Genomic DNA, 19,013 nt, shown 5'->3' on the forward strand with positions numbered 1-19,013 from the left:
GATCAAAATACCGAGGACATTTTTCGAAGAACTGGAACAAATAGTCCTTAAATTTGTATGGAACCAGAAAAATCTCCGAATCTCCACGGAATTGTTGAAAAGGAAAAGCAAAGCTGGGGGCATCACAATGCCGGATTTCGAGCTGTACTACAAAGCTGTGATCACAAAGACAGCATGGTACTGGCAGAAAAACAGACACATAGACCAATGGAACAGAATAGAGAACCCAGAAATGGACCCTCGGCTCTTTGGGCAACTAATCTTTGATAAAGCAGGAAAAAACTTCCGGTGGAAAAAAGACATATAGTGTTCCATATTAACCCCTTCCCCAAAAAACCCCCATTATTTAGCTTTGTCAAAGAACCCATGAGCTAATGGAAAGAGTTTTCAGTGGCCAAAGCTGAAAGGAATAATTAGAACAACAAAATAAAGTAGTATTAGTTTATAATGCAAAGTATAAAATAAATGTCCATGATTCCATGAATATAAATAAATGATTTAATGAATTAATGAACAGAGGAAGAAGAGGTAAATCTTTCATACAGAATTCCAAATATTTGATTTAGATTTCCTGGCCTAAAGGAGAAGAAATATAACTCTCCACCCATGACATGTGGGCTGTGCACAGAAACTTTGTTCCAAAAGTGAAGTATGGAAATAGGGGTGAAAGAGTAACTTCAGTGGGGAAAATTACAAACATTCATTTAGGAAGTGAGTAGTCATGGTTAACATTAGCAGTCATAAATCATGCTTATGCTGTGTACCCTTGATATGATGTAATGAAAACGAGATGTGATCCTCTGTGATCTTCCTCTCTAAAACCCAAGTCTCCTCAGGAGAAAAACATGGAGACAAGTCCCATTAGAGAAGCATCCTATAATACCTGACCAGCACTCCTCAAGATCTCCCGACATCATGAAAAAGTAAGTTTGAGAAACTATCATAGCCAAGAGGAGCCTAAAGATAGATGATAGCTAAATGTATGTGGTATCCTAAATGGGATCTTGGAAAAGATAATTAGGTAAAAATCAAGGAAATAGGAATTAGCTCGTCTTCTCATATCTCTTTCTTACTGATTCTATTTTCAAAGTGTCATTTACATAATTTGGTGTCAAATGATATTGGATGAATGTTTTAAGGAGATGTTGACCAAGAGTTCCTGAGAAGCTGTGTATTACAGTGAACTTGTCACAGTAAATCATGTTTTTGGTCCTGTCACTGGCTGTGAGACTCTAGGCAAGTCATTCTCATCTGTGTGGACCTCAAATCCCTATGTCAGCTTGAAACTTAGCTTTGCTTATATCATAGGATGCATGCATATAGGAGCTCCACTGGAGGGTCTGAGGGCCATGTCTAGCCATGAGCAATTTATTTAAGGCATTGTAGAATCTCCAGGACAATATCTTATCACAAGGAAAAATGAAGTCCAGGCACACAAGGCCTAAAAAACTATCTCAGGATTTAATGGGGAAGGTAGGAAAGGGGGAGGTTAAATAGCCCAGTGTTAAGTATCACATTATTTCTAGCCTAATATTCACCAGTGTGTACTTAACTCTGAGGAGAATAATTTGGTAGAAAGTACAGATACAGTTATTCCACAAAAATCTCTGAAAATCAAAGCATTGCCTAGGGACTCATGGATTAGCATAGTTAGGAAGTAAAATTCCCCACATATGAGGAGAGCACACCTTGTTTCTTTTTATATTAAGAGCTCAGAGATCTCAACATTCTTTGCAGGCTCCAACTGTTCTGAGGTATTGACACATCTGAATAGTTTCCATCCAATGAGGCACAGTGGGGCACTGACTCAGTGCGACTTTGGCAGTTACCAGAGGCGGCTTTGCAGGGATGACACAGATGTGGAAGTTTTGATGTTTTGAATTCCACTGTGCATGTCCCTATAGACAGGTTTGGAGAAGGATAGGGCCTTTCTTTGAGTTTGAGACAAATATAGAATGAATAGAATGGATTCTGACGTCTTCCAATGATAAACAGAGCTAGACTCAGGGAAGTAATATTTGTTATTATCATGCTTGAGCAATGAAAGTTGAAAAACAGAAAATAGGGGGTTTCCAAGTGATTAATCACTAAAATTGGCATTTCATAAAATTTGAAGTACAACTCCAATATCAGATAAATCGGAGTTATTCTCATAAAAGGGTGAACACCTTCTGATCTTAAACTCTTAATTTTTGTCTTCTCCCTTTTCCCCTGAGAAGATCTGAGATATTCTTGATGTAACATAAGGGCACTCCAGAACCCAGAATGAAAAATTCCTAACTGAATGATGGCTGAGGTTCTGCCTACCTATAAAAATTTATTGGCTCTAAGTCAAGGAGGTTTATTATAGGAACATTGTTGCTGACTCTCTAGATTGTGAGGAAATGAGGGGGGAAAAAAATAAAACAGCACACACAAATCCTTAGGAGCAGCTGAAATTATAGCTTGGCTGTTTGAAGAAGGTCATACTGTTTTTCCATCTTTAAACTAATAGAGAAATATTAATATTCTGAACCATGGGCCCCCTGCCAAATCCCCATCCCAAGTTTCCTAAGTTAACTATTTACACACCAGTCACTCATAAAAAAAAAAAAAAAACTTGCTTGTCTGAGATCCTTGACCACATGGCCAAAATTAAAAAGAACTCTAAGAGAAACAGGGAAAACAGGCTATTTCTATCAGAAGTGGTCTACTTCATTCATCTCCTCTATAAAAGTGCCAGGGAATAAGGTATTGATGTAGTTCAGTTTGGGTGTGAGAAGTTAAAAATAAATAAATAAATAAATAAATAAATAAATAAATAAATAAACAAACAAATAAAATGTTGGGAGAGAATAGTATTTTGCAACTGAATTGTAAGCAGTCCAGGGAAAGAAAAGATAAGATACCAAAGACCCCCAGGGCACTTCAAATATAAGCCCTAATAAAAGAAAAACACATACAGAAATAAGTGATAAAACTTACTTTCTTTTAAAGGTAAACTGACTGTGGAATACTTGTCAGTCAATGGGAGCCATAGGCTGATCAGATGGAAAGGAAGTCCACTGGGCTAGAAAAAAAATTGATTCTATTAAATTGGTAACCTTTGCAATATAAACAGTTCCCAGGTTTGTTATTTACATCAGTCAAGGAGAAGCTGAAATCAAACGATTTATCTAAAGCAATTTAAGGGGACTCAGCTTGCCAGTATCCATCCGATTGTGACATGTCCCATACATGGCCACATAGAAGCAAATTAATAGGTTAGACACTCTAAAACAATTACAACTGACATCATTTTAGTTTGAAATTAGTAAGTAACAAAATACACTCTTCACAGTTTGGTTGTTGGCATTATACCATTTGGAGGGGTAGTAGGAATAGTTTCAATCATCTAATTACTAGAGAAGGGGACTATTCGTAGAAGTTCCTAAAGAAGTACCTTCTTTGGCTTCACCTTTGACATTTACGTATTTTACAAATTATGTTAAGCATTGAAGAGTAAATATTTCAGCATATCAGATGAACAATTCTTACAGGTAATACAATCTGTTTATGTAAAGTTTACTTATTCAAGGAGTTTAAAGAAGTAGTCAGTGTCTCCGGCTTTTATGAATCAATTCTTCCAAATATACACTCACATTCACTTATAAGAGTACTCTTATAAATCCTTGCAAAGTGTAATAGTTTTATCTGTTTTTGGAGTTCAGTTGTGTTCTAAGTTCAGAAATTTACAAAAAGAATTTAGAAAACAGTGAGAAAATTTAATTTGAAAAATAAATACATCATGGAAAGTCCAAATTAAGTTATTCAGACTTTGGTTTTGCAGTTAAGGAGAAATAAAAATATATTTTTCATTTGCACCTCTAAAGTCTTTAGTTTAGAGAGATATTTTCCTTAAAGCCAATTACCTAACTAAAAAAATTGCTTTACCTGACGTGTATAAAGAATTATTGATTTGCCTAGTCCATAATTTTGAATTATGCTCCACTTTAAAAATGAGCCTTTGTCCAGCACCTTTGCTGGGTCAATGAATGCAAATTATTGTCAGTGTTCTGACACCTTTCATCTTATAGTACTTGTTTACGCACAGAATTTTATAGGGATCAGGCAACTTGTACTATTTATTTAAATAAAGACTAAAAAGAAATTCCATGTCAGAAAATAAGTATCCAAGTGGATTTAACTAAGTGACTTTATATTTAAAAATACAAATATAGCTCAGTGGAAAGTAATTTTTGTCATGTACAGTGATTTTTTTAGTATCTTCTTAAAATATTTGAGATATTACATTCTTAGTTATTTTAATTGTGAGCCCTAAACATTTTCCCTTTAAATTAACTGTATTTACTATTGAAGTACTTACCCAATTCACAGAATTTTTAAGCATGAATAGGTAAAAGAGAAAAAAAAATAATTCTACTTGTACTATATAATATGTTTAAACCGCCAGATGACATAAACATCTCAGAGAAAGCAGGTAAGAATTGCCTGTTTTATTTTGAGCAACCTCAATATAGGGCATTAGACCTGTAATTTTTAACAAAGAAAAAAGAAGGGGAAAGTCTGACTTAGCATAATGAATCAGTGTTTTTATTTTATAATGATACATTATTTGAATCTATATTATAACTAGGATGTATTTCCTTATCTTTGAGCATTTAGTAGTCACCAACAGGGACAAAAAATACCTTTTAAGAACACTCAGTTTTAAGACATTAATAATACTCAAGACAATTTGTTCAAAAGCTGGGAGACTTTTTTTTGTAGATAATTATATCACATATAACAAGAGATTTAATATTGAAAAGAGCATATCATTCTGGAAGGCTTTTCTTCATCTCTTAGATCATTGTAAATACATTTCTTATTCAATTTTCTGATATTTCCTTCCCTGTAATAATGCTGAGTTAGATTAAAAAAACCTCAAGTATACAAACTTTCAGTTTTTAAAGACAAAAATCCATTGAAAAAATCATCAGAATTGGTGTCAGTTTCTGGGTAAATAATAAAAACTGGAAGTTCTTTTTAATACAATGTTTCTTCCTTTAACTTCTGTTATTGCATAGCTACATCAAATTAATCAATAAAATAGTACCGACTTTAATAGTATCTTGACCTCCCTACAATAAAGTGGTGTGCTTGCCAAAGCAGAGTGCATTTTTTAAACACTTTCCCTAATAAGAATGGCTAATTCACATCAATTCTAACTGCTTTTACACAAGTGGTAAACGTTAAGGACATTAAATTGAAATAGCGTTTGTCCAGCAGATTCTGATATAGAATTACCAGTTTGCAACTATAATGTTTTGAAAAGACGTAGAAAGACTGAAAAACAGTGTTCTGAAAGCAAGGATGGAGAGAGAGCCTTTTATCAGAGTATAAGAGAACTTTCATGGAATAGAAGTGAAATGCAAATATATTGAGTTGGGGGGACCCTGGTGGTCTAATAACACTTTGTGAAATAGAAGAATCCCATTTGCGAGAAAGTGACAGGAAGTCCTTATGTTCCCTCTCAATTTCTACCACATAGGCCAGAGACTGGGATTGAAAACTTTCCAAAATAATGCAGCAGCTCTTTGAATTTGCAGAGTTCAGATAATGGTTTGAGAAAATGTGTGTGAAGTACCCTGCATATAGGTGTGGCCCATTTTGGGGAGTCAATAAAAAAGTGCATACATAACTATGATTTCTATTCCCTCCCCCAGATCTCAGCTGAGAACAGCATGCTTATGCCCTTTATGCTTCCCTGCTTTATATGAAGCCCAGAGCTAATATTTTCTCATGACAGACATTTAGAGGGCATTGAGTACTTATTGAAAATTTGTGGGTAATGACAAGGAATCAGTTTATGTACCATTGAATCATTCCTGCAATAGTTATGGTAAGCCATCAATGGTAATACCCATCAAATCACTAATTTCCTGCTTGGAAACTAAGTTAGGGAAGTGACCATTGATTCATGTAATTGATATACAAAAATATATATATGATAACCTTCAAAATAGCAAGTATTGGCTAATCTAAATAATGGTACCCATTTTCAATGGAATATTGTGCCAACATTTAAAATCATTTTTTTCAAGGAAAGTTTAATAAAATGGGAATTGCTTCCCACAACATACTGTTGAGAGGTCAAAGCATTGGAAATTGTGCAGCTAAGGATTGTATACAATTAAGCAGTAAAAAAATTGAGAGTAGAATTTCTTTTCTCTTTCTGTATATCTTAAGTTTTAAAAAATTAGCAGGCATTTCTCTCAATTCAGAAAAAAGTAAGGGGCGCCTGGGTGGCACAGCGGTTAAGCGTCTGCCTTCGGCTCAGGGCGTGATCCTGGCGTTATGGGATCGCCCCACATCAGGCTCCTCTGCTATGAGCCTGCTTCTCCCACTCCCCCTGCTTGTGTTCCCTCTCTCTCTGGCTGTCTCTATCTCTGTCAAATAAATAAATAAAATCTTTAAAAAAAAAAAAAAAGAAAAAAGTAAATATTATAAATATGGACTTCAGGGTGTGGATAAACAATCAACAAAGCAGTCGTAAACATTTGTTTGGCCTACTTTGTTTCAGAGTAGAAAATATTGTCCCAAATCATGATTCAGTCATGTGAACTATAGGTATGTCTGTCTTTTTAAAAATAGCAGACACCAACATTGCTGTCAATATTTGTAAAATGCTTTATAATTTATGGTATGCAAAATATATAGGCACAGTTACACACACAGATAATTATGTTTTGTTTTAAATATTTAAATAATCTTATAAACCATGTGTAAGAACCATTTTTTTCCTATCACCCTTTTTTCAGCTCAGTACCAGTCCACTTAGATAAAACTTTTACAATTGACTTCAACCCATTTAATAAACTAGACAAAACAAAGGAAGGAGCAAGAGAAGATTCAGCTCCAGATGGTGGCTGGAGAGTGGTAGAGAACTGTCACAAAAGAACATCTGGAAAAGCTAAAAGGATTAGAGGAAAGAACCTTTGAAAAAAATTGTTACTTTAGCTCATGAATCATATGCCCTTAAAGTTGTAATACATGAAATTCCTTCACCAAAGAAAAGTAAAATTAATAAGTAAGTAAATACATAAATAAGTTCCTGCTACAACTATTATTTTCTTTTTTTTCTAGTTTTTATTTTAATTCCAGTTTGTTATCACACAGTGTTATATTAGTTTCAGGTGTACAATATAGTGATTTAATAATTCCATACATCACCCAGTGCTCATCAAGATACGTGCCCTCCTTAATATCCATCACCTATTTAATCTATCTTCCCACCCCCTCCCTTCCATTAACCATTAGTTTGTTCTCTGTAGTTGTCTGTTTCTTGCATTGTCTCCCTCTCTTTTTCCCATTACTGATTTCTTTTGTTTCTTAAATTTCACTGATGAGCGAGATCATATAATATTTATCTTTCTCTGACTGGCTTATTTCACTCGACATTATACTCTCTAGTTCCATCCATGTCATTGCAGTAAGATTTCATTCTTTTTTATGGCTGAGTAATATTCTATAATATATATTATATTCTATCATATATATGTATCACCCCATTACATGTATTGTATAGGTATAGATACAGGTATGGATATAGATATCACCTCTTCTTTATCCATTCATCACTCAGTGGATACTCAGACTGCTTCCATACCTTGGCTATTATAAATAATGCTGCTATACACATAGGGGTGCATGTATTCCTTTTGAATTAGTATTTTTGTATTTTGGGGGTAAATACCCAGTAGTGCAATTGCTGGATCAGAAAGATAATTTTATTTTTAACTTTTTGAGGATCTTCCATATTGTTTTCCAGAGTAACTGTACCAGTTTGCATTCCAACCAAGAGGACATCAGGGTTCCTTTTTCTCTACATCCTGTTGTTTCTAATCTACTTGATTTTAGCCATTCTGACAGGTGTGAGGTGATATCTCATTGTAGGTTTGATTTACATTTCCCTGATGATAAGTGATGTTGGGCATCTTTTCATGTGTCTGTTGGCCATCTGATGTCTTCTTCAGAACAATGTCTGTTTGTGTCTTCTGCCCATTTTGTAATTGGATTATTTGTTTTTTGGGTGTTGAGCTGTATCAGTTTTTCATATATTTTGGATACGAACCCTTTATCGGATATGTCATTTGCAAATATCTCCTCCCAGTTAGCAGGCTGCCTTTGAGTTTTGTGATTGTTTCCTTTGTTGTACAGAGCTTTTTATTTTGATGTAGTCCCAAAAGTTTATTTTTGTGTTTGTTTCCCTTGCCTTAGGAGACATATCTGGAAAAAAGTTGCTGTGGCCAATGTCAAAAAGGTTACTTCCTCTGTTCTCTTCTTGGAGTTTTATGGTTTTAGAACTTATTTTTTAGGTCTTTCATCCATTTTGAATTTATTTTTGTGTATGGTATAAGAAAGTAGTCCCGTTTCTTTCTTTTGCATGTTGCTGCCCAGTTTTCCCAACACCATTTGTTGAGGAGATGGTCTTTTTCACATTTGGATATTCTTTCCTGCTTCATGGAAGGTTAATTGACCATATAATTGTGGGTTTATTTATGGGTTTTCTATCCTGTTATATTGATCTATGTGCCTAATTTTGTGCCAATACCATACTGTTTTCACTATTATAGCTTTGAAATATAACTCTAAGTTAGGAATTGTGATGCTCCAGCTTTGCTTTAATTTTTCAAGATCTTTTGGCTATCAAGGTCCTTTGTAGTTCCATACAAATTTTAGGATTATTTGTTCTAGTTCTGTGAAAAATGTTATTGGTATTTTGATAAGGATAACATTAAATGTTTAAATTTCTTTGGGGAGTATGGACATTTTAACAATATTTGATCTTCTGATCCACAAGCATGGGATGCCTTTCCATTTCTTTGTGTTGTCTTTAATTTCTTTCATTGGTATTTTATAGTTAGCAGAGTATACATCTTCCACCTCTTCAGTTAGGTTTATTCCTGGATATCTTATTATTTTGGGTGTAATTGTAAATAAGATTGTTTTCTTCTTCTTCTTCTTCTTCTTCTTCTTCTTCTTCTTCTTCTTCTTCTTCTTCTTCTTCTTCTTCTTTTTTTATAATGTTCAGTTAGCCAGCATATAGTACATCATCAATTTTGGTTGTAGTCAATGATTCATTAGTTGCATGTAACACCCAGTGTTCACCCCAACACATGCCCTCCGTAATACCCATCACCCGGTCACCACTTCACCCCACACTGTAACTCTCAGTTTGTTTCCCAAAATCCATAGTTTCTCATGGTTTGTCTCCCTCCCTGATTTTTTTCCCCTTCAGTTTTCCCTCCCTTCCCTGTGGTCCTCTCCTCTATTCCTTATGTTCCACATATGAGTGAATATTACTCAGCCATCAGAAAGAATGAATACCCACCATTTGCATCAACATGGATGGAACTGGAGGGGATTATGCTAAGTGAGATTGTTTTCTTCATTTCTTCTTCTGCTTCTTCATTATTGGAGTGTAGAAATGCAACAGATTTCTGTACATTGATTTTGTATCCTTTGACTTTACTGAATTCATTTATCAGTTATAGTAGTTATTTGGTGGACTCTTTTGGGTTTTCTATATAGAGTATCATGCCGTGGAAATTTTACTTCTTTCTTATCGATTTGGATATCTTTTATTTCTTTTTGTTGTCCTGTGGCTAGGACTTCCATTACTAAGAGTGTAAGAGTGGACATCCTTGTCTTGTTCCTAACCCTAGGGGAAAAGCTCTGAGTTTTTCCCCATTAAGGAAGATATCAGCTGTGGGGTTTTTTATATATGCCATTTATTATGTTGAGGTCTGTTCCCTCTAAACCTACTTTGTTGAGGGTTTTCATCATGAATGGTTGTTGTGCCTTGCCAAATGCTTTTTCTGCAACTTTTTCTTATCCTTTCTCTTATTGATGTGTTGCATCTTGTTGATTCATTTGCAAATAGTGAACCACCCTTGCCACCTTGGAATAAATCTCACTTGATCCTGGTGAATGATTTTTTTAAATGTATTGTTGAATTGGGTTTGCTGGTATTTTATTGAGAATTTTTGCATCTATGTTCATCAGGGATATTGGCTTGCAGTTCTCTTTTTTGTGTCATCTTTATCTGGTTTTGTTATCAGGATAATGCCAGTCTCACAGAATGAATTTAGAAGTTTTCCTTCCTTTTCTATATTTTGGAATAGTTTGAGAAGAATAGGTATTAACTCTTTCTTAAATGTTTGGTAGAATTCACCTGTGAAGCATCTGATCCTGGACTTTAATTTGTTGGAAGGTTTTTGGTTACTGACTCAATTTCTTTGCTGGTTATTGGTCTGTTCAAGTTTTCTATTTCCTCCTGTTTCAGTTTCAGCAGTTGACATAATTCTAGGAATTTATCCATTTCTTCTAGGTTGTCCAATTTGTTGGCATAATGTGTTTCACAACATTCTTCTATGATTGTTTGTATTTTTGTGGTGTTGGTTGTTATTTTTCCTCTCATTTGTGATTTTATTTATTTGAGACCTTTCTCTTTTTTTCTTGATGACACTGGAGAGAAGTTTATCAATTTTATTGATTATTTTTCAAAGAACCAGCTTCTGGTTTCATTGATCTGTTCTATTGTTTTTCTAGTTTCTATGCCTTTTATTTTTGTTCTAATCCTCATTATTAACTTCCTTCTGATGGATGGATTTAGTTTTTTTCACTGCTCTTTTTCTAGTTCCTTAGGCATAAGATTAGATTGAGATTTTTCTTGCTTCTTGAGGTAGGCCTGTATTGCTATAAACTTCCTTCTTAGAACTACTTTTGCTGCATTCCAGAGGGTTTGGATGGTTGTGTTTTCATTTTCATTTGTTTCCATGTAATTTTTATTGCTCGTTTGATTTCCTTGTTGATCCATTCATTCTTTAGTAGCAAGTTATTTAACCTCTATGTATCTGTGGTCTTTCCAGATATATATATATATATTTTTTTGTGGTTGACTTCTTGTTTCATAGCATTGTAGTCAGAAAATATGCATGGTATGATTTCAATAGTCTTGAATTTGTTGAGGTTTGTTTTGTATGCTAATATGTGATCTATTCTGGAGAATGTCCACGTACCCTTGAAAAAATATGTATTCTGCTATTTTAGGATGGAGTATTCTGAATATATGTTAAATCCATGTATTCCAGTGTGTTATTCAAAGCCATTGTTTCCTTTTCGATATTCTGTTTAGGTGATCTATCCATCAATGTTAAGTTGGGTTTTAACGTCCTCTATTATAATTCTATTATTATTGAATGATTCCTTTATGTTTTTTAATTAACTGTTTTATGTATTTGTGTACTCCCATGCTGAGTGCTTAAATATTTACAATTGGTATAAATTTTAGTTTGTACCCCCCCCTTATTATTATATAGGGTTCTTCTTTGTCTTTTGTCATAGTCTTTGTTTTTAAAGTCTGTTTTGTCCAATATAAGTATCACTACTCTGGCTTTCTTTATTCATCCATTTGCATGGTAAGTATTTCTCTGTCCCCATACTTTCAATCTGCAGATGTCTTTAGGTCTAAATTGATCCTCTTATAGGCAGCATATAGATTGATCTTGTGTTGTTGTTTTTTTTAGATTTTATTTATTCAAGTGAGAGAGAGAGAGACAAAACAAACAGGGGGAGAGACAGAGGGAGAAGCAGAGTCCCTGCTGAGACAGGAGTCTGATATGGGGCCTGGTCCCAGGAACCTGGGATCATGCCATGAGCTGAAAGCAAGCTCTTAACCATCTGAGCCACTCAGGCACCCCAGGATCTTGTTTTTTTAATTTATTCTGTCACTCTATGTCTTTTGATTGGAGCATTTAATCTATTTACATTTAAAATAATTATTGATAGATATGTATTTACTGCCATTTTATTACTTGTTTTGTGGTTGTTTCTGAAGTTTTTTTCCGGTCTTTTCTTTCTCCCCTTCAAGTTTTGGTTATTGTTCTTTAATGATATATTTGGATTTCTTTCTCTTTATTCTTTGCATATTTATTACTGGTTTTTGATATATGGTTACCATTAGGTTTGCATACAACCTGACCTGCCTATAGCAGTCTACATTAAGTTGATGCTTGTTTAAGTTTAAATCCATTCTCTTCTTCCCTCCCTATTCTCTTTTCTCTTATGCTGGAACTCCTATAATACAAATGTTATTACATTTGATGGAATCACTGAGTTACCTAAGTCTATTTTCATTTTGCAAAATTATTTTCTTTCTTTTGTTCAGCCTAATTACTTTCCATTACTCTGTCTTCTAGGTCACTAATTCATTCCTCTGCTTCTTCCAGCCTGGTGTTCATTCCATCAAGTGTGTTTTTCATTTCACTTCTTGAGCGCTTTATCTCTTCTATGTTATTCCTTATCTCTGTGTTAAGGGTCTCACTCATGTCTTCTACTTTTTTTCTCAAGTGAGTACCCTTATGATCAGTGCATTAAATTCTTTATCAGGCATATTACTTATTTCTGTGTCATTTAGATCTCTGGCTGTGGCCTTGTCCTGTTCTTTCAGTTGGGATAAAGTTCTCTGTCTCCTCATTTTATCTACCTCCCTGTGTCTGTTTCTCTGTGTTAAGGAAATCTGTTGTGTTGGGGCACCCAGGTGGCACAGTTGGTTGGGTATCTGACTTGAGTTTGGCTGAGATCATGATCTTGAGGTCATGGGGTTAAGCCCTGTGTTGGGCTTTGTGCTCAGTGTGGAGTCTGCTTGGGATTATCTCTCTCCCTCTGCCCCTCTCGCTAGTGCTCTCCCTCTCTCTCTCTCTGAAATGAATAGATGAATCTTAAAGAAAAAGGAAAGAAAAAGAAAAAAGAAAAAAAGAAAATATGTTGTGTTTTCTGCTCTTGATGGTAGTGATTTTACAAAGAGGTCCTGGAGTGCCCTGCAGTACAGTGTCCTCTATACACCAGAACTTGGCCCTTTAGGTGAGTATCCTATGTGTGTTGCTTACACTCTGCTATTGTGTCTTAGTCACTTTTCTGTTCAGTGTAGTCATCTGCACTGATTTTCTGCCTTTTATGGTCTGTGCTTGCTCTTTGTGTATGAGTGGGACCCAGGTAGGCCAACTTTGGGTGGGGACGTTCCTGCTTGGGAAGTTAGGAGCAAGTTGGTGATATTAGCAAAATTTTCACTGGGCTACTAGTGGAAGCTGGGGGCTACATGTCTGGGTGGCCAGGAGCATGAGGCTGGGTGCAGTGTGTGAGAGTAGGTAGGGGCATGCAACTGAGCGTGCATGCAAAGGTAACTATGGAAGACCAGCTGGGGAAGTGAGTCCTGGAGGCGGCTCTGGTTCCTGTGGGCACTGGCTGGGTGCGTGATATTGGCTGGGACCATAACGCTAAGCATGGTTCAAGTGATGTTTGTGGACCCTGGTAGTAGCTGTGCACCTAGCAGTTGGGTTCAGTACCCATACAGCTTTAATAATATTTGCCCTGAGCCCAGTACTTTGGCCAGTAGGCTTGGAGTAGTCGAGTCCTTAGGATAACTTGTGGGCATGATGCACTGCTAGCATGTTAGATCGCATCTGTGCAGCCTTAACCCCCACAGGTGTCTGTGTTTATGCTGAGGGGCAGGGGAGGAAAATGACAACTGCCAGCTCCCTCATTTTCATAGAAGTCCTCCAACATACTCCAAAATGGGTATGAACAGATCCATCTCACATTTGCCTTCAGCGTGTAAACCGTAGTTTTTGTGTTTCCTTTTCATGTAGGCTGCTGTCTCTTTAAGGGTGGTGACCATCCAGGCTTGCCCAGTGCTGAGTCAGCTGACTACTAAAGCTCCAAGTTCCAAGTCCTACAGGTTATACAAACTCATGGAATTCAGCCCCTCTGATTTTTAAAGCCAGACATTATAGGGATTAATGCCACGGCGTGTTCCTCTGCCCTCTCTGTGCATGCAGTTCCCTGTCTCCTGCTGGCAGCCTCCCACCACCTTTCTTACTTCGCCAACATTTCAGATGCAGCTTCTTCTCTATATTTAGTTGTGGGGTTTGTTCTGCCAGTCTTCAGATCACTCTCTGGTTTATTGACTTGGATATAGATGATATCTAATTAAAAACGTGGAACAGGGTGAACTCAAGCTCCTCCTAGTCCACCATCTCCCCAAGCTCCCTCTGCCATACTGATTTAATCATTGCTGCTATATTTTGCGATCTAGATGATGGAGATGACATTACTGATTCCCTAAAACTTACACTATAAATTTGCTTCTTTGGGGTTCAAATTTGTATGCATGTAGATTAATGAGTTGTATCTAAACCTCCAAAACTGCTAACAGATTACCTTCATTAAAGTTTCTCATTAGGAAATAGAGAATCTGAATTAAGTCAATCTTATTTTTCTCTCTTCTCCATGAAATTAAATCTGTATGATTTGCAAATATTGAGATTTTTATTTTTTCTAAATCAAAGTAGGAGATAAGCCAAAATATTTTTTTCTCTCTCTTCATGGTTGAATATTACATAAAGAATACCTTCTCATAATTAATGACCTTTTTTAAGGTATAGAGAAAATATTAGTTGTAAACCTTACTTTTTTTGAAATGTTCTTCAGATCAGTTTATAAGATCTATAGTAATCTGGAGAATAACTATGAAAATGTAAGTCCTATTAACATATATAGCAACGACCAGCCAAATCATTCACAATTTCACTGTTCTTGCATCAAAGAAAAGTGACAGAGCAGTAAAACAAACATGCTTACCCTGTAAGAATTGTGAGAGGAGCAACGTGGCAAACGACGGTAGAACTCTTGCTGATATTTCATTGTAGCATATTTAGTAGGTTGATTTTAAGTCATTGTCAGAAAGAAGCATCAGAAAACAAATTAAGATAACTTCAGTTAAAAGTCTGTCCTATAAAAACTATATTCCTATTTATTCTGTACTTTTTATTCTTTATAGCCATCATTGTAAGCTTTTATAATATGGTCTTCAGAAGTAACAGTTCTGGGGTCATTAATGGATTCAAAGAATGTTGAAAATGCTTGTTAACTGTATTGTTGGGAAAGATTTCTCCAGGGCTTAAGAAATAGTTCTAAAATCTGTTCATATTTGTTAATTACCAAACTCACAATGCCATCTTATACTTATGATTTTCTTGACCTTATGTTCAACATCAGCCAATTTTACATATAAGATTCTTGGTAAACAATTGAAGGTTATATTCTGGTAGAAGGAGCTCTGAATTGGGAATTTGAAGGTCTAGACTTTTTCTGGTCTACCATTAACTGGCTAGATTAATAAATTTATTAGCCATTTTTGGTCAAATAATTCTGGAGGAATAAACCGGATGATCTCTAATTTCCCCTCAACTCCCATATTTTATAGGAAGCTTGGATGTTTCTTAATATGTAAAGACTCCCACAGTCTATCCTTTTTTGAAGGGTAACTGATTTTTCTTCTTTGGAGAATCCTGAGTTGGAAACAGATTACACAGGGAGCACATAATTTTGGGCACATCTTTAAATGACCATAGACTTCTAGAGAAGTGTTAGGCACTTTTATTGTTCCCAGAAGTATGTAAAAGAGATCACATGTGTATTTTAGACCATGAGTACGTATTTTGATTATGGATCATAGCCTGATCTCTGTCTTGGTTTCCGTAGCACGCTGAAGGCCACATAGTAGGTGTTCAGCATATTTTAATGAATTAATCTTCCCCATTCCCCAGTTAATCCAGAATTTTAGCAATTAGCTTCTATGTAAGGGAGCCCTGGAGGAAGTAAGGTTACCTAATTGTTATACTACTGCTTATCAGGAACTCAGTAGGTGTTCAGTAGCTCATTGTAATGATGGATGATGCCTATTTTTATGCAAGACTTGGCTTTATGTAGCTATTTGTCATTGCTTTTGATAATACCTTTTTTACATAACATCTCTTAGGGCTCAAAGACCAGGGTTCTTATTTTGTAAGATTATCCCCTTTAGTTGTATGGGGATGTTCTAGGATATTTACAGCCTTTAGTGCTTCTACAATCTGGTAACCTTAATATAAATATTATGGAAAACTAAAGTAAAAAATCTTAAAAGCAATATAAAAGCAAATATCAATAATTTTCTTGAGTAAGATATCACCTTTCTTTCAAATTTACCATAAAGCAATGAATTTTAGACTTTCCCTTCCTATAAGTTAATAGTGGATAGAGGTTACAGATATTTGGAGACATAATTGATGGCCTGTAGGTAGTAAATGGAATGTGGATATTTAGAGCTCATATACAAAAATTTATCAAGGCACTTTTTAAAGTGTAATGACTTAAATATTCCCAGTAATGCAGTGATTTTGTGTGCTTAATGAAGCAGTCATTTATTCAAATACCTTTTTGGTCATAGACTCTGTATGTATTAGGCGCAAAAATTGTTAGTAGCTTTGGGTTTTGGGTTCAAAACCATCTGTAACTATTCATCTTTTTGATTCTCCCAAAACCTTTCACCTTTAATAAGCCACGTAACTTGCTAGAAACACTGGAAATCAAGCAAATGATAAGTAATATCAGCAAAAGAGTTAAATATGTACCTTCACTCTGCGGTTGAGTCTGATCACATAGGGATAGATTTTATTTTGTTTATGTACTTATTTGTTTGTTTCCTATAGGCATTAATTTTTATATCTATGAGTGTCAGAAGTTAATGTAGATAACAGGATGCTGTTAACTAATAAGTTAATAGATTGATCCCACATTGACACTTTGTCACCCTATATTACTGGGACCACTTAATATATCAAAACCTTCTTGTTAAGTCAAGCTTAATGATATACATGCTGTGTTTTCCCAGAGCTAATTGTTTTAAATGCTTTTTTACATGTTATAAACCCTTTTAAACAGATTGAATACATTAACTAAGTAAATAAATTAAATTATTGTATTGGCGACAAGGGCAAAGTATAACTTGCTAATTTGTTGATTTTTAATAAATACTAGGTTGTGAAGGGATAGTAACTAGGGCACATACATATACACTTCTGGGTAAATTAACTCACTAGAGATAATATCCATTTCAGTGTATGACTATCACTATGATTTTCCACTGTCATTAGAATTCATTAAGTAATTATGAATGCATAGTACCTCAATTTAAAGTAAATTTAAAAGGACCTGCTAAACAAGTGTTTCATAAGCTATTTACAAAGTACATTTATGTTCTTTTATTCTTGATTTCCATACTTGCAAAGTAGATTATATAAAGGTTTAAAAAGTCATGCGGAATAATTCTTATATTCATATTGTACAGCCTAAACATCTCAATGAACAGCAGACGTAAGCATAAATAATAGCAGATCACCACAACAAAGACTTCCAAAAGAAATCAGCTGCTGAGAATGCAAGCACTGATGGCAAACCTAACAGGGGAGAGAATGGTAAGATCCAAGGAGACTTATTCTTCCCTATGCACTATTTTCCTCAGCCTTTATTGGGTTTGTCACTATAAAAGACCAGAATCTGAGTCAGTCATTTGGCAAGAAGAAATATTTGGATAACTAGAGAGAATGTGTCTTATATTCTTGTTTACATTAGTGATCTAAAGTAATGTCCCTAAAGATTTGACAATATAATTCACAAAATCATAAAATCCTCAATTTACTGTCAATTCCACACTTGGTAAACTCTGTGCAGACGAGTTATACTTACAACTTACTTGTGCCTCTATCATGTTATACATATAATCTAGGTATTGTGGACATATCTGTGAATAACAAAGGTATAGCCTCTTGGAGCTTGCAGTCTAGTAGAAATTGAGACTTAAACCAGTAATTCCAAAACTAATGATCAAGCCTAAAGAGAAGCATATCCTCTTTAGGAAACTGTCAAAAGCATTTGCTGAAGGATTTTCTTTAAGGTTTATAGAAAAGCCAAGAATTCAAGAGCTGCTTGGGTGATTGGAAGCTCATCAGCATGTTTGATTTAATATTAGGAAGTCCCACAGATCTGAAAACACCAAAAGAAACAAGATGTCAGTGTAATAAATTTGAAACATGAGAAAAACATGTTTCTTATAGCTTTAAGACGGAAGTTAAAATATAAGTCTTTGCAGGTTAAAAGTGAGTAGGAGTGTTTTAACATGTATGTCTATTATGGGAATTTCAAATCTTAGACCTGGTTAAAACAGTGCTGAGTATTTTTATAAATAAATGAAAACTTAATTACCTTGATAGGGCAGATCTTTACTTGTGGATTTTTGTTATTATAGAATTATGCTGTGTTTTACAGCTGGATGTCAAGTTTTTGGAAATAAATGTGCTAATTGATAATTACCAAACTATAATGACTATATTGTGTTTTTCTCTTGTATTTCAGAAAAATCCTTAGAGAGTTAAATTTATCATCATCATTTAAAACTGGTCTGCACTGAAGGATATCCAGGTGGTACAATGAAAGATTGTACATATTTGAGGATATGACAGTAGTTTATATCAAAATATCTGCTTCTAGGGGCGCCTGGGTGGCACAGCGGTTAAACGTCTGCCTTTGGCTCAGGGCGTGATCCCGGCGTTATGGGATTGAGCCCCACATCAGGCTCCTCCGCTATGAGCCTGCTTCTTCCTCTCCCACTCTCCCTGCTTGTGTTCCCTCTGTCTCTGGCTGTCTCTGTCTCTGTCAAATAAATAAATAAAATCTTTAAAAAAAAATCTGTCTCTTGCATTTAGTTCAGAATAGTATAATCCTTTCATGGCGATAAAAATGTGTTGCCTGATGACATGGAAATAATTACATACATTCAGTTTTTCTATTGTTAGTACTTAGCAGAAAATGCAGTTTAGAAAAAAATTAGATATAGTACTTGCAAAAATAGAGCTGTAATGCCTTAAAAATATTTTCTTTGAGATTTAAATGAAAAAATTAGTTGCTGGACATAACATATTGCATTGATACATATTCAGATTCACTGTATTGAAGAGATTTTCAGTTTGTTCCTGTTTTTCAAAATGTCTGTTTTACATTCTGATTCTAATCCATATGCAGGGCAAATGCCAGCATCAAATTAGGATACTATTAATGATAATCATAAGATCTTAAATTAAGGGAAACTGCCACTGTTTGCAGGCTGTTCT

This window comes from Ailuropoda melanoleuca, chromosome 7, assembly GCF_002007445.2.
Source record: "Ailuropoda melanoleuca isolate Jingjing chromosome 7, ASM200744v2, whole genome shotgun sequence".
Taxonomy (NCBI): Eukaryota; Metazoa; Chordata; class Mammalia; order Carnivora; family Ursidae; genus Ailuropoda; species Ailuropoda melanoleuca.